Here is a 16,177-nt window from a genome sequence, read left to right on the forward strand (position 1 = left end):
ACCACGATCTTTAGTAAATTGTTCCAACAGTTAATTACCCTTTCTGTTTTAAAATGTGCACCTTTTATTTCAAGTCTGCATTTGTCTAGCTTCAACTTACAATAGCTTAGTCTACTAGATTGATTAACCCCAGGTCGTTACTTGTAGCCTGTGATCAAGTCACCCCTTAACAGATTCAGCTCTGTGAGACTTTCATTGGCAATCATGTTTTCCAATCCTTTAGTCACTTTCATGGCTCTTTTCTGAATTCACTCCAATTTATCAACATCCTTCTTGAATTGTTGACACCAGAACTGGACACAGTATTCCAGAAGTCACACCAGTGCCAAATACAAAGGTAATATTCCCCTGTCTATACATCCAGTCACTCATGTTCAGATGATTTATCCACGTGATGCCAAAAAGTTACTACTTCCCAGGAAATAATCCCCCATTCTGTAAGTATGGCCTGCATTCTTTGTTCTTAGATGTATGACCTTATATTTGGCCATATTGAAATGCAAATTCTTGAATTGTTTCTAGCTTACCAAACAATCCAGATTGCTCTGTTAGTTACCTGTCCTCTTCATTATTTATCGCTCCCCAAACTTTGTCATCCGCAAATTTTATAAGTAACAATTTTATACTTCTTCTAGGTCATTGATAAAAATGTTAAATAGCATATAGCCAGAACCAGTCACTGCAGGACCCCACCAGAAAGCCACCTGCTTGATAATGATTCCTTGTTTACAGTTACATTTTGAGGCCTATCAGTTAGCCTGTTGTAATCCATTTAATGTGTGCCATGTTGATTTTGTAATTTAATATTTTAATCAAAATGCCGTGCAACACCAGGTCAAATGCCTTCAAGCTTGTAATTTCATTAAAAAAAAAATCAAGTTAGTTTGACAGGATCTATTTTCCATTTTTCCCCTAAATTATATTGCCCTTCTTTAATTCTTTATTAACTGAGTCCCATATTACCCATTCCATTATTTTGCCAAGGATGGGAGTCAGGCTGACAGGTCTATAATTACTTGAGGTATCCCACTGATCCTTTTTTTAAATGGCACATTAGCTTTCTTCCAATCCTCTGGAACTTCCCCAGTGTTCCAACACTTACTGAAAATTAACATTTACAATCCAGAGAGCTCTTCAGCCAACTCTCCTATAACTCTTGGATGCAAAGTATCCCGGTCTGCTGATTTTAAAATGTCTAATTTGAGTAGCTGCTGTTTCTGTTCCAATGGTAACTCAGAGTGATGGGTTACATCATCTGGCTTTTTTCCAAGTGCAAAAGATCATTTGCTTCCAACTTGCCTCTGCCATTTTTGACAGTGCGCCACTTTCCCTCCCCTTTTGCCTACTTTCTCTTTTCAAAATATATTATAATCAGTGAATCTTCCCACCAGGTTTCAGTAACCAGTTAGGCTGGATTTATGCTCATAAATGAGTTATTACAATTTCTCTTGTTTGTTACCCAGGCTCCTAGCATTAGTGTACAGGCAATTAAAGAATTTCTTCCTGTTACATCCCTTGGTGCTTTTATTCATTTTGTGCTTGACATCTTGATTTTGTGCTAAATAAACACTCATTTGTTCTCTTTTTTTCACCCTCCCCTTTTGGTTTTTACTTTAATGCCCTCCTGACTAATCTAGTACCTGTCCCCTAGAAGATTGGTTCCCATTCTACTGAGTCGGAGGCCTTCCAAACTGTACAGACCTCTCTCCCCATAGAAGGTGGACCAGTATTCCAGTGAACCAAAACCCTCTACCCTCCACCACTTACCGAGCCAGCAGTTCACTTCCAGAATTTTCTGTTGTCCATTGCAGGGCAGAAAGGATCTTTGAGAAGATCACTTGGACATTCTTCTCCTTCAGGAGCCTTCCAAGTTGCCTGAACTAGCCTATAATCCTGTGAAGCAGTCATTAGTACTGATGTACCATCACCAGTGAAGCCTTGTTTGCCAGCTTCAGAAGCCTATCCAGTCTTGCAGCCGGATCTTGTGTCTTGGCTCTGGGAGGACAGCACACCATCCTATTGTCCACTTGTCCCTTGCAGAACGTTTTTTACAATCTTATTAGCGTACAGTCCCCAACAAGGATCGTCTTTGGACAGTTGGAGAGCTCTTTGTGGCCAAGTTTGATAATCTCGCAGGTTGGGCTGAGCAGCCATCCTCCATTCCATTCAGTTATCTGGATCTTCAGAGATATTTTCATCAGTTTGACAGTGGTGTAACCTTGTGGGTGCAGACATCTAAAGTGCAGTTTCTAGGCACTTATATCAAACCTGTGTCAGGGAGGAGACCCAGTATACTGTCTTAAAATGACTCCAGATCACATTGCCTCGGGTTTTCATGTTGTTGTTTAACTGCCATCCCTGCAAATGTGACAGACACTATCTTGGCTGACACATCAGGGATTGAAGTGGGGACTGCCAGAGCTAAAAGCCTAAATCTTTACAATTTAAAGAGCCTGGCTCTGTAGTTGGGGGCTGTAACACTCACATCCTCTAATTAGCGCAGTGTGGAACACACAGCTCCCACTGATCCGTGAAATACACAAACTCATTTTGGGCTCCTGAAACTAACTAACCCCATGAACCTCTCCCACATTTGCCCAAAGGCTCGCACACAGGGCTTTAAAACAATTTACCAAATACCTAATAAACTGAGGACTAAAATGGAGGGAGGAGCAATGCATGAGTGAAAAGACAAAATCCCCTTCTAACCATCTGGAAAAGGAAGGTGCTGGGCTTCCGGTCAGGCTGCTGTCCATAGATCTTGCTTGTGGGGATAGCAGGGCATCCATTTTTCACACCCTCTAGCTAGTACCTGATCAATTTGATGGCCCATATCCTTTGTCTATGCTCCTCAACCCAGAGCCAACCACCTGCTGCGAGGTAACTGATGGGGTCTTTTTCCTGCTTCTTATTGGTGGGTCATGCTCCTCCCTCATGGAACTCTCCACTCCCCCAGAAACACAAGCACCTAAACAACAGGGAAGATTGTGAGATTAAGAGCCAGAAATGAGAATGTGGGAGTCCTGCAGTCATGTGGGGTGGGGATGCTGACTGGATAATAAACTGAGGAGGGGGATACACTTGCCTCCCCCACCACTGTGACATACTAGAGTTCAGTCCAGACTGAATAGCTGTGTCACCCCTGTGGGGGTGCCCTTTACAATGCTTTGCTGCTGTAGCCTCCAACCTGGACTGCTCAGAAACAGCCTCCAGCATGTAAGTCACTCCCAGCTATGTCTGTGTGTATGCTGCAGCCAGACAGCCACACTGGCTCTTACCAGCCTTAAAATTTACCACAGGGTGACCCCAACACAGTCCCAGTCCCAGATTTTCCCCAGAAATGTATGTCCTGGACAATACAAATATATTAAGTCGGTTATTCCTTGAAGGGAATAATATGCACACAACTTGGTACCCCAAATGGAGTTACCCATACACTTCGACTTAAACACACTGGATTAGATAAAACAATAAAACAAGTTTATTAACTACTAAGAGAGATTTTTTTTGAGTACAAGGCATGAGACATAAAAGCCAGAAATGGTTACAAGAAAAATAAAGATAAAATGCATACAGGTGCCTAACTTAGCAAACTATATTAGATTCAAAACAAAGTTTTCTTACCACATGCTGCAGCAGGTTACTGACCAAACTCTCAGGTCAGGACCCCTCCTCGAGAGTCTCTTCAGGTGCAGTCAATGGGATGGGCAGGGAGAGATGTCTTGGGGTTTCTGCCCCTTCCTTTTTGTAGTCCTGTCCTCCCCCTTTGAGAAGCATTTCCAGCTGGGAGCAAGGTGACGAGCAGGCTGTGTAGAAGGGAATTCCATCCTTTTTCTTTGCTAAAATGTATACTTTTTTTTTTTTAACCCCTGGCCCCTTTTCCTGCCCCAAAATGGCCACTTAGCAGGTAATGGTCCATCAGCCTTAGTTACACCTGGCTGAGCTTACCCTTTGTCTCTGAGGAACCGTTTGGTCACTTCACACTTATCTGGAAAACATACTTTTAGTCATGTTCTCAGCTTATGTTTATAACTTGACATATAACGCTGCCACATGCATTTTGCCGTGATATTGTTAATCAGAAAATTGAGTTTTTTAAATGATACCTCACAAGGCCTACCTTGTACAAACATTATTACCATAGTGCGTAGGATGTGAACATGGGGTCTGTTCTGTCACCACCAGCACTTGTGCCTATGTGAGCCTTCCCCTGTTGCTGCTCATGCTTTCAGAAGTTTCAGGAGAGTTAAATTGATCTGATTTCTTGTCAGTTCCGATGCTGCCCCTCAGGTTCCTAGTAGCAACAGTGAAAACTAAATAAGCATGGTCAGCTTTCATGCTGCAGCATCCTGTGCCAATTTAGACTGGTATTGCTCAGATAATGGGGGTCACAACACAGGAAACCCAAGCGTCAAAATCCCTGGGTCACTAGAGCTCAGTAGACGCCTCAGTAGAAACCTGGAAGGGGAAGCAGTTTCTTATTTCTTCCTGCTGCTGTGGCTACTGCCTCCATCCCTGCTGTGCCCCTCCTGCCTATCACCCAATCCCAGAACAGCTTCTTTCTCAACTCTAGTGAAGGGGAATCGGTGCTTCAAGGAGTTGTGGGTCAGGCTTAGTGGTACTTGCCAGCCTTTGGAGCTGAGCACTGTGCAGGAGAGAAGTGAAGGAGAAGCAGCCCCATCCACTGGCTCCCACACCTAGTAGCACACACCCTCCCCCTGCACAAAATGGCTGAAAATGTTCAGGTGAAATACATCATTTTTTGCGGCTGCAAAAATTGTGGGATGTGATGGTTTGTGGGATGACTTCTTGGCCATTTTGCAGGTCTCACACCAAAAGAGGATTGAGAACCACTAGTCTAACTGAGACAGGACTGGAAGCACAAGCAGATCGTGTACACTAGCACTCCCACTGTTGCAGTCCTCCTAGTGGAACTGTGCAGGTAATAGTGGGCTGTAGGCAGATCTCAAGAAAAAGTTCAGTGTAGACTAAGATTCTAGAGAGCAGGGGCGGCTCCAGGCACCAGCGCACCAAGTGCGTGCCTGGGGCGGCAAGCTGTGGGGGGCGGCCTGCCGGTCGCTGTGGGGGCGGCAGTCAGGGAGCCTTTGGCGGCATGCCTGCGGGAGGTCCGCCAGTCCCGCGGCTTCGGCGGCGGGTACGCCAAAGCCGCGGGACCGGCGGACCTCCCGCAGGCGTGCCGCCGAAAGCCGCCTGACTGCCGTGCTTGGGGCGGCAAAATACATAGAGCCACCCCTGCTAGAGAGACAAGGTGGATGAGATAATATCTTTTATTTGATCAACTTCTGTTGGTGGGAGAGAGAAGCTTTCAAGCCACACGGAGCTCTGTGTGGCTCAAAAGCTTGTCTCTCACCAACAGAAGTTGGTCCCAATCCCATAAAAGATACTACCCCTCACCTGACTTGTCTCTAATTTCCTGGACGCGGCATGGCTACAACTACACTGCATAAGATACAATCTGTCATTTCCACATCCAACCACTGATCACGCTTTGAATCGACGGGCAGTAGTCTTTCACTGTAAGCCTTAAACTCTTCTTTTTTCACTGTTTTTCCAATTCTGAAAATGTCAATTAAAATGGCTTGAACTCTGTGTCTCATCTCCATGAACCATGCATATCCATCTTAAGCCAGTGATCAAGGAAACAGGGTTTAACCCATGTTACCTGAAAACTTTTGCAAATTAAATGTTTGACAATAGTTTGGTGGTATGGTTAAAACACCAGGCCAGGCTCAAATCTTTAAATGTATTTGTTACTATAAAGACGCAAAAACTGTTTTTTGAAGACTTGAAACCACAAGAGTAATAGCTGAGTTTTAAATATAATTATTGCTAGAGAAGTACTAAACTGTTTCTGCATTTCAGTGTAGACAAAGTCATAGTTTGTGTGTTACTGGTATGTACTGTAAACTTTTCTTTCAGATACAGACCTTGCTATGGTTAATGCAGTCCTTTATCACCTTGAGGTCATAGGGCTGCACCTTTAATCAATCTTGAAATTGTAGTTAGTGCAGAATGCAACTGGGCATAGAGAGCACATCATTCCTGTGATCTGCACTGTCTACTATGTTCTTCGGCTGCTTCATGATTGGGTGGGTAGGAGAAAGAGAGAGTATTTATAATTAAAAAGCTTAAAAGATCTGTACTGATGGTTTTTTCCCCAAAGAATGTCATATCTGGTCTTCACATGATATTTTGTAGGGCTTACCCTTGAAGGACCTAAATACATAGACTGAGCTCTCGATCTCAAGGTGAAAGGGGATAGGTGCTGAATCCCTAACAAAAGAGTTTTTATGCTAACTATTCAGGCATTTGAGCCAAATAGGTGTGAACAAAAACAATAAGAGTTTTAAATTATCTGAATATAAATCACCTCCTCTCTGTCAGGTGTCAGCTTGCATGGTTTCCTTGATGTCATATCCTATTAATGCTTCAATCAAAGAGCCTTCCATGAGAAACAGGATAGGGGACACCTGAATTTCTCATGTAAAAAAGACAATCAGAAAAAAACATTGAGGGGAAGAAAATCTTTCTGTCTGCCTCTTGTACATCATAAAGAAGCAAACTAGTTCACATGAATTGAATTAAACTCTTATTAATCCCGAAAAGTTTCTAAAAAATAAGAACAGAGAAAAATTCAGAACAGGGTGAATCTGCAAAGAAAAAAAATCAAAGGGGCAAATACCTCCAATCATCTTTCTATTTCCTGATGGGGGGGAGAATGATCAGTAGGAACCTCAATTTCACTTATTTCTGAGATTAAATGATTCTGCCCTTTTTAATGGTTGTTCTTTTGCAGGTCAACTATGCATGTTGAGTGGGAAAGAGGAGTATTTTTAAAATGTACATTAAAGTTAGGCCTGGCCTACACTAAAAAGGTAGGTCAATCCAGTTACCTCCCACAGAGGTGTGAAAAATCCACACCCCTGAGCGACATAATTAAACCAACCTAACCCCAGCGTAGACAGAGCTAGGTTGATGGAAGAATTCTTCCCTCAGCCTAGCTACCACCTTTCAGGGAGGTGGATTATCTATGTTGATGGGAAAACCCTCTCATCGGTATAGGTAGAGTCTATGCCAAAGTGTTACAGCGGTGCAGCTGTGCTGCTGTAGCATTTCAAGTATAGACAAGCCCTTAGAATCAGTGGCTCAAAATGTTCCTGTACACTGTCCACCCACCTTCTTAAGCCCAGCGTACTGAGTGGCACAGACAGCTGGGTATAGTTAGAATGTAACTTGGATATTTTTGTTACATGTGTCTTCACACTCTAGACCAACATTTCACCCAGAGTTCTATTCATTATTTAAATTAAAATGTCATACAATAAGCAGTGTGTTTACTTTGCTTAGTTATTGGTGTTAACCCTTAAATAAGGCTTTAAAACTCATTAGAATAAAGGAAAGAAATTCTCATCTCTAGACTAAGTCTGCCTCATACTGAAGTAGTGCACTCATTTAAAGACTGAAGGCATTCTTTGCCAGGGTAGCTATACGTAAATCCTCTTTTCTTTAAGAAAAAAATTACAATTTATAAGCTTGGATTTTGAACAATGCAGCAGAACATGTCTAACTTACAGACCTTCTGAGCTGTGGATTTCAATGGTGCTTCCTTTTAATAAATCAAGTAAAACTACAACTACCCAGAACAATCTACAAGGTTTGACTCCAGTTACTGTTCCTTTAAGACTCTGCAGTTTTGACTGAAACTGGCATGCTATAGAGAATGAAAAAGAATTCACTGTTTCTAAAAAAGATGAGACCATAACATTCACAAACTCATCTGGCAAGGAAACGCTATAGAAACTAGAAAAAGTGGCAAAGTGGTCTTTTGTTGGAGTTTTGGAGGGTGAGCCTCCTCTTCTTTCATTTGTTGCATTGGGGAGTTTTTGATTACGCCTGCTCAAACAGACGCTTTGTGCTAATGTGTTTTCTTGTGGATTTGCCAGGTGACCTCCAACCCTTCGGCAACAGGCCAGTTCCACCACAACAACTGTTCCTTAAACAAGCACAGCAAGTGAAGTCAGTTTTTGCCACTACTGTCCAGATGGAACACTGACTTTCCTGTTCCTCTCTTGCTGATAGTGAATATAGCCTTAGATTCTTACATTAAAACAATACAGGAATCTGAGAGGTGCTCCACTGAATACAACATTAGGAAGATATATATATTTCTCAGACCATCATCTAAATCGTTCCTCCTTTGATTCAGTTGCCACCAATCTGTATTCATGGACATCTCTGCTATTGATCACTCTGGCAGAGAGGGCCAGTCAGGTAGCATTTTGTCCCATGACCTATCTTATATACATGCATCCTCTCCAATCTCTGGGCTCCAATGCTGGCTGACCAGGGACAGAAATACATGGCACAACTAAAGTCAGGCATGAGAGACAGAGAAAATGCCATTAAAGGAAGAAGGTAAGCAGTTTGCATCATATGCCCTGTAGAGGACTATGGCCTTGCTTGACTAAGTATTATTAGCTTTCTCTTGTATTATGTATATACCAACAGTTTACCATGGTTTCTCTGGGGGCTTCCACTTTTGCCATCGTTCAAGTGTCAAAGAATGACAATGGATTTGGCACCCTGAAGCTCAGAAACCAGTTCTGCTGGTTGGGGTAGTACAAGCTTCTCATTCTCCTAAAATGTTCCTTGGCTTCATTTTAGAAAATTCCTTCATATTAAACTTTCAGGAGTTCCTTATAGACAACTGAGAATAATAGGAGCACTCAGCTCGTCAAATGACCTTTGCTTTGGGCCAGCATACTGCAGCTGTAGGAATTCATTTAGGACACATCTTCCAGCAGTACCTCCAATAGATGTGAATTGTCACTTGTTATCAGCTTATTCATGCTACTGAGACTCATAGTTGCTTCGGGCAAGTAGGTAATTATAAAATGCTGAAACTTTGTGCTCATACAACTCAGTAAATCCTGGGGATGGAGCTTTAAAGGACAGCTCTTTTAAAAATCAAATTCATGCAGCTAGATCTTTTATTGTTCCTGTTTCTCTCATGAATCTGTTGTTTAAACACCTTCACTGATTTTTCATTGTTACACAGTAAGGTTTTGACCATGGCATGTATGGCCTTTTGCTCAGAAATATCAATATATCTGTTTAATTTTCTATGTATCCTTTAAAAATCTCATTATCAAGTCACAGACACTTTTAAAAAAATCACAGAAGATTGGGCGCTTGCCAATGATCCTGTCAGGTATAAAAATAAATGGATAATAAAACGCCTTCTAAAAGATTGAGAAACAATAGATGGTGTTCAAAAGTGTTAAATTTTAATATTTGCAGGGCATCTTCATGATGTATTCTCTAATTCCTGCAAACTGTAGAATCACTGATAGAACCAAAATGAAGGTGGTCTTCAGTAAACTTTGGAGAATTTAAAAAAAAAAAGTAGTAAGAGTTGACCCATTATGTTGCATATATTATGCTGGTTTAGAACTTAAAAAAAAAAAAAAGTTAGTTACTACTGTGAATACCAGAATAAATCTAAGAAAACTGAATGAGTGGAGCAAGCTAAGGATACTACCAATCTACTAGAATTCTTTGAGGGGATCAGCAAGCATGTGGACGAGGGGGATCCAGTGGACATAGTGTTTTTAGATTTTCAGAAAGCCTTTGACAAGGTCCCTCACCGAAGGCTCTTAAGCAAAGGAAGCTGTCATGGGATAAGAGGGAAGGTTCTCTCATGGATTGGTAACTGGTTAAAAGATAGTAAACAAAGGGTTGGAATAAATGGTCAGTTTTCAGAGTGGAGAGAGGTAAATAGTGGTGTCCCCCAGGGGTCTGTACTGGGCCCATCCTATTCAACATATTCATAAAGGATCTGGAAAAAGGGGTAAACAGTGAGGTGGCAAAATTTGCAGATGATACAAACCTTCTCACGATATTTAAGTCCCAGGCAGACTGTGAAGAGCTACAAAAGGATCTCTCAAAACTGGGTGACTGGGCAACAAAATGGCAGATGAAATTCAGTATTGATAAATGCAAAGTAATGCACATGGAAAAACATAATCCCAACTATACATACAAAATGATGAGGTCTAAATTAGCTGCTACCACTCAAGAAAGAGATCTTGGAATCATTGTGGGTAGTTCTCTGAAAACATCCACTCAATGTGCAGCAATAGTCAAAAAAGCGAATGTTGGGAATCATTAAGAAAGGGTTAGATAATAAGACAGAAAATATCATATTGCCTCTATATAAATCCATGGTACATCTACATCTTGAATACCGCGTGCAGATGTGGTCGCCCCATCTCAAAAAAGATATATTGGACTTGGAAAAGGTTCAGAAAAGGGCAACAGCAATGATTAGGGGTATGGAACGGCTGCCGTATAAAGAGAGATTAATAAGACTGGGACTTTTCAGCTGGGATAAGACACCTAAGGGGGGATATGATCGAGGTCTATAAAATCATGACTGGTGTGGAGAAAGTAGATAAGGAAGTGTTATTTACTCCTTCTCATAACACAAGAATTAGGGGTCACCAAATGAAATTAATAGGCAGCAGGTTTAAAACAAACAAAAGGAAGTATTTTTTCACACAATGCATTGTCAACCTGTGGAACTCCTTGCCAGAGATGTTGTGAAGGCCAAGGCTATAACGCAGTTCAAAAAAGAACTAGATAAGTTCCTGGAGGATAGGTCCATCAATGGCCATTAGCTAGGATGGGCAGGGATTGTGGCCATAATCTCTGTTTGCCAGAAGCTGGGAATGGGCGGCGGAGGATGGATCACTTGATGATTACTTGTTCTGTTCATTGTCTCTGGGGCACCTGGCATTGGCCACTGTCAGAAGACAGGATATTGGGCTAGATGGACCTTTGGTCTGACCCAGTATGGCCGTTCTTATGTACTACAAGTATTGGCCTGAATCTTCAAAAGTGGCTAACTTTGAACACCTTGTGTTTGGTGTCCAACTTGAATCAGCTGTTTAAAGATTGTCAGAGTTGATGCTCAGGACTTTCTGAAAATCACATCAAGTTGGATTCCCGAAAATTGAGGCACATAATCATTTATTGCTCTGAAAAATTGAGGCCATTACTTTTAGTCTGCAATGGGCCCGAAAGATGAATTAAGGCAGAATGAATTAAATGAAGTGCAAATGTCAATGTTTGTTTATCCCCTTGAACCAGATTGCATGTGGTATGCCACACACAAAAAGATTGAGGTTACTTTTTAAAAATTACTTAATTCTTCTTGACAAAAATCCTACTTTGTCAGTAAACCAGGAAGGACAATAACCCAGAATGTGACCTTCTGTATATGAGAAGTCTACTATAACTCATTCAACTTGGTATCTTTGATGTCACAGAATGATGCATTCTGGGATACTTTCAGCAAAACTGCAAATATCAAGAGGATATCCTCGAGGGAAAATTTTTAAACTTCTGTGTTTGTATGCTGCCTTTGGCTGGGTTAATGAGGACGTTTATATAAACTGAGTAAAAGCCCAGATTTTCATTTTTCCTATGTAGTTGGCCTTCACTAGAACCCGAGAGCCCTTTCTCCAGTTTCCCTGTTCGTAATTTCCAATCAGCCTCTAAAAGTTAATTAAAATAAGCAGTTATGTTAATCATTTACTCCCTCCTGCCTCTTCACCTTCTCCATTGAAAGAAATTCTCCAAGGAATTTATTTTGTGGTCAACTCTAGTTGCCAAAATAAAAAACCAAACAGGAGAGAGGAAGAATGTGTCCCTGCTGCATCTCAGTGTCTTTGTCCCAGTGAATAGCTTCAGTTTTGAGCTGTAGGGGTCTGTCACCATGGCAATAGATTTGAGTGTAAGGGGCATGCAGGGTGACCAGATGTCCCGATTTTATAGGGACAGTCCCAATTTTTGGGTCTTTTCTTATATAGGCTCCTATTACCCCCCCCACACACACACACACACACACCGCCGTCCCGATTTGTCACACTTGCTGTCTGGTCACCCTAGGGGCATGGCATCAATAGACCTATGAGCTGCTCCTTATCTTCCTTCATCTAATACTTCTTCAGTTCTAATGAAAGCTGCATTTGCAACTAGAACATTATTTTAAGAGTAGCAGATTGTGGTATAGTCTCCAGAATTTAGAATTGCAGTAGAGGGCTGTAAGACTCTTCATAAAGATTTTAATAGCCTGAAGAAATACATTCATGGTAAATGTCCACTCCAGACCTGGTCCCAGCCACTTCTTCCTGATGATTTTTAGGTACGAGAACTAGAGTAGGCTATGGTTTGTCAGCTTTGGTGTAGTTTGAGAAGCAAGAAGTATTAAACTTCTTCTTTAAGACCCCTTTGTACCTTAGTGAAAGATACTACAGAAATTTCTCTGGTGCTCCCTTTCCTTTGGACTTCAGAAACTAAAGGAAAAGCTCCACTGAATAGGGAACAATGAAACCATTGCAGTATTGAACTGTATGATCACATCCTAAAGCCCCATCCCTTCCTAGTAAGGAGTTGGCTATTAGCTGTCCCTTGAAGAAATGGGGCTTCTGCCTCTACTGTGGAACCTAACATGTACATCTCAGTCTGTGTTCCTAATGAATCAAATTCAGTTAGGGTATAGTAATAACTGCTACCACCACTAAAATAGTGGAAGCTCTCCATGATGAGGCCCCAGAACATAAGCACTGAGGCAAGTCATTTCCATAGTGGAATGCATGTGCTTCACTTTTGGTATATACTTCAGTTTCAGTGACTTCATTGAGACTTAAATACATGCGTAAGTGATGTCCTGAATAGGGATGTTTTCCTAAATCGGAGGTACTGTGTGATAAGCAGCACTTCAACCTCATGCCTCAACCCCATGTAGTCAGAATACTTCTGGTATAAACAAATATCCCATAGTGTTTTACTTACATATGAAACATATTTAGTCTTGGCAGAATTCAATTATTATCATTATTATTTTATTATTTATTATTATTATTTAAATTGATAATATCAATGTTTATTTTAAGCATGTTTTCAATTTTTATTCATTTTTTCCTGCAACTGTGAAAATTTAAAAATCTAGGTGAGATAATTATTTAATGACAGTAGACACTGAGATTCAAAAAATTAAAGCTTTATAACTGTTAAAACACACTGTCATCATATGTCAAAATTTTAGCCTCAGTCAAACTCTAAGTTCTCAAGCAGCATTTTTCTTTGCCTATCTGTAAATTTCAACAATTATTGATTGGAAATATTTTTTAGTCAGTTTGTATGGGTACAGTGAAATCAGTGTTTATCGACATTTACCGAATAATCGAATGCTTCCAAGCCTAAATATATTCCTTAGTTTAATGTACATGAAGCAGGGGCTGCTGTGCAGACATTAACTGAGATATGTAATTGTGTATAACGCTGACCTGCTTCTTGACTCTTCTGGTCAAAACTTTGTAGCATGGCAAGGAGACAGCTTAAGTCTGATTCAGCTCATTTGGCTGCTCCTCTCTTCTAACAGGAAACAATTAGTATGGCTGCAGAGAGTGGGAGGAAAGCAAGCACAAGAACTTACACAAATATTTTTGTTATCATTAACGTTTTCAATGTTTCTAGCCCATTTGTTAAACTATTTTTCTTTTTCAATAAAAATGAAATAGTTCTAGCAAAGTGTGTGATTAATCCTCCCCCCCTCCCCCCCGAAAATGCTTTGCTTGCTAAAGTTCTAAAATTATAATGCATCTTAATTATTACATCTTTACCACATTCCATAAAAATAATCTGAGGGGTGTTAGGGAAAGAGCTGTGAGGAAGAGCTCAATCTTGAAACAAAACCCCACGTAGTAAAACCAGAATTTGTGAATAGATAATTTTATTTTTAATGTTGCCCTAGTGGTAGGTGGCTTTTGTTGTTCTTTAATCTTGGCTTCTCTCTAGAATAGTTTTCAGAATCAATAATCTTCAAGAAAAAGTGCAGTAGTGTTATTTTAGTAGATAAAAGAAGATTGAGACTAATTAGATATTAATCAAAAGTAATTAAGTTTAACGTGCTACAATAGTATAAATAATAATGACAGAATTCATTTTGTGTTTTTTATTCAACAAGAATGTTTCTGCCACTTGAAAAAAAACAATTTCTTTGGCTAGGCTAACACTAAGTATCCTGCAATGGAGTTACTAGATAGTTAACATGGACAAGAAAGAGGCAAGTCCAACAGTAGATATTTTCAATTGTCACTAAAATGTCTCATAAAACATATCAACTTTTTATATTGCTCATGAAATTGTATATTTCGAAACAAACCAGAAACATATGCAGCTTGTTTGCATTTGAAAAGTTCACCATTATTAAGCCATTTATTTGCTTTTGTAACAACACCAATGACAAATTATGAAATCGCCACATGACCCAGTAAATTATATGTGCGAGAAATACTTCATTTCCTAATGGAAACTTGTTCATTTACCAAAAGTTGCACAGCGTGTTGGATGAACAATGTGGTATGCTGATCTCATGAGAATTTGGTGTCAATACATTCCAGATTTTGTTTGGTCATCTCGGGTCTGTCGTTAGTGAACATGTTTCCAACCTTACAAAACTGAAAATCCTGACATTTGGTGGGTCTGTTCTGTGGTAACGAAGGAGATTAGTTCTTGCAGTCCAGTCATTGATATAACTAGAGTAGTGATGTTGAATGGAGATATTTATTATCTGTGAAAACCCAGGAGTAATCTTGAATCATTTCCAGTAATGTGTTTGTGCATTCTCCCAGATGTAACTATGCATGATATAATTTGTTGCCTAGTTCGTTTCTTTGAGCCAGGAATGGACAACTTTTCAAAGTCTTGGCTTGAAAAGATGCATGTATGTTACACCCTCTGTCACGCTTTACAAGGTACTACAATCAGGCAGTCTTTATACTTGAGCTGTCTAGACATTGTAACTGAGCTGAAAAGGACAAATGAAAGAAAAAGCCCTCTCATCAGACCTTTTTTCATTCTGCACCCAATTCTGACTCACAAGCTGCACACTAACAAGAAAAGATAATGGGGTAAATAGGCTAAAAAGCCACTGGAGTGGGACAGGAGAAAGAACTCACAGTTCAGTGGTCCTCTGTTAATATTTGTTTATGATTAACATGCAAAAGTATTTGTCTTGAAGATCTGTACATGTATTCATTGGTGGTATGATTTTCTAATTTATTCACTCTTTCAGAATTATTCACATGAATAATTTTACTTTTAAGGCATTTGTAATTTTAACTTCCTCTCTTTGACTGACTAAACATGCCAATCAAATAGGTAGGGCCAGATCATCAGCTGCTATAAATCAATGCACAAACTCACAAACTTCAATAGAGCTATTTCAATTTATACCAGTTTAAGATCTGTGTGTATTTAGTAAAGCTGGGAGAAAAACAGTCATTATCTTCATAGATTTTTTTTTTTTAATTTGCTGGGAGAAAATACTTTTTTTTTTTTTTTTCAGTTAAAAACTTTTTTTTACGTTTTTTGGGTTAACCCTTTCTCTTTTTTCCTTCTCCTCCGCCTTCCTACCTTTCTCCGTGCCAAAGTGGGAAAAGGAAAACAGGGGAGAGAAAGGAAGGAGGACAACAACCTTTTTGTCAAAGGGGAAATTTTTAAAAAATGAAAAATGTCACTGAAAATGTCACTTATTATAAAGTAGTAAACTCTGCATGACCACAGATGTTTTCAAATGAAAAATATTGTTCTGCTGTAACTTTACGTCTTGAGAGATTCTCCAGTTTCTTAATACTTCGCACTGTTCAAAGTTGCAGTAATGGCAGCATGTTTATAGAGTGTCCACAAGAGCATCTTTTCAATAAAACCTACTTTATTATCATTTAATGAAAATTGTGGAGAGAATTTCCAAACAATTAAGGAAATGTAATTTCCCACTGAAATGTCAAGCTTTTAATGAGATTTATATTTGAATAATGATGGTTCTGTCTGCAAAAGTAGTGTTTGAGAGAGAAATAAATGAAATGACTTGGTAGCACTTACAGCTGTGTAAGGACATCTTTTTAAAAGAAGAAGTATTTCCAGGGTATCAAAGAACAATATAACACTAGTTTGAAATACGGATGGGATTCTCAAGTCTGATAAGGCCAATTAACACTCCATAAGCAGCCCTAAATCAGGGAATCATAACCAGTTCTCTGCAGCCCCCTCTCCACTCTGTTGGGTATGTCTACACTGCAGCTAGAAG

The 16,177-nt window shown here is 40.0% G+C and overlaps 1 protein-coding gene across 4 annotated transcripts in view; it reads left to right on the forward strand.

Moving 5' to 3' along the window:
• Positions 1-16,177, forward strand: part of FYN (FYN proto-oncogene, Src family tyrosine kinase) — a 186,867-nt gene that overhangs the window by 122,239 nt on the left and 48,451 nt on the right. The gene's annotated exons all lie outside the window — the stretch shown is intronic.

The sequence above is a fragment of the Terrapene carolina genome, unplaced genomic scaffold (assembly GCF_002925995.2).
Source record: "Terrapene carolina triunguis isolate 2854851 unplaced genomic scaffold, T_m_triunguis-2.0 Scaffold42, whole genome shotgun sequence".
In the NCBI taxonomy this organism is placed as follows: Eukaryota; Metazoa; Chordata; order Testudines; family Emydidae; genus Terrapene; species Terrapene triunguis.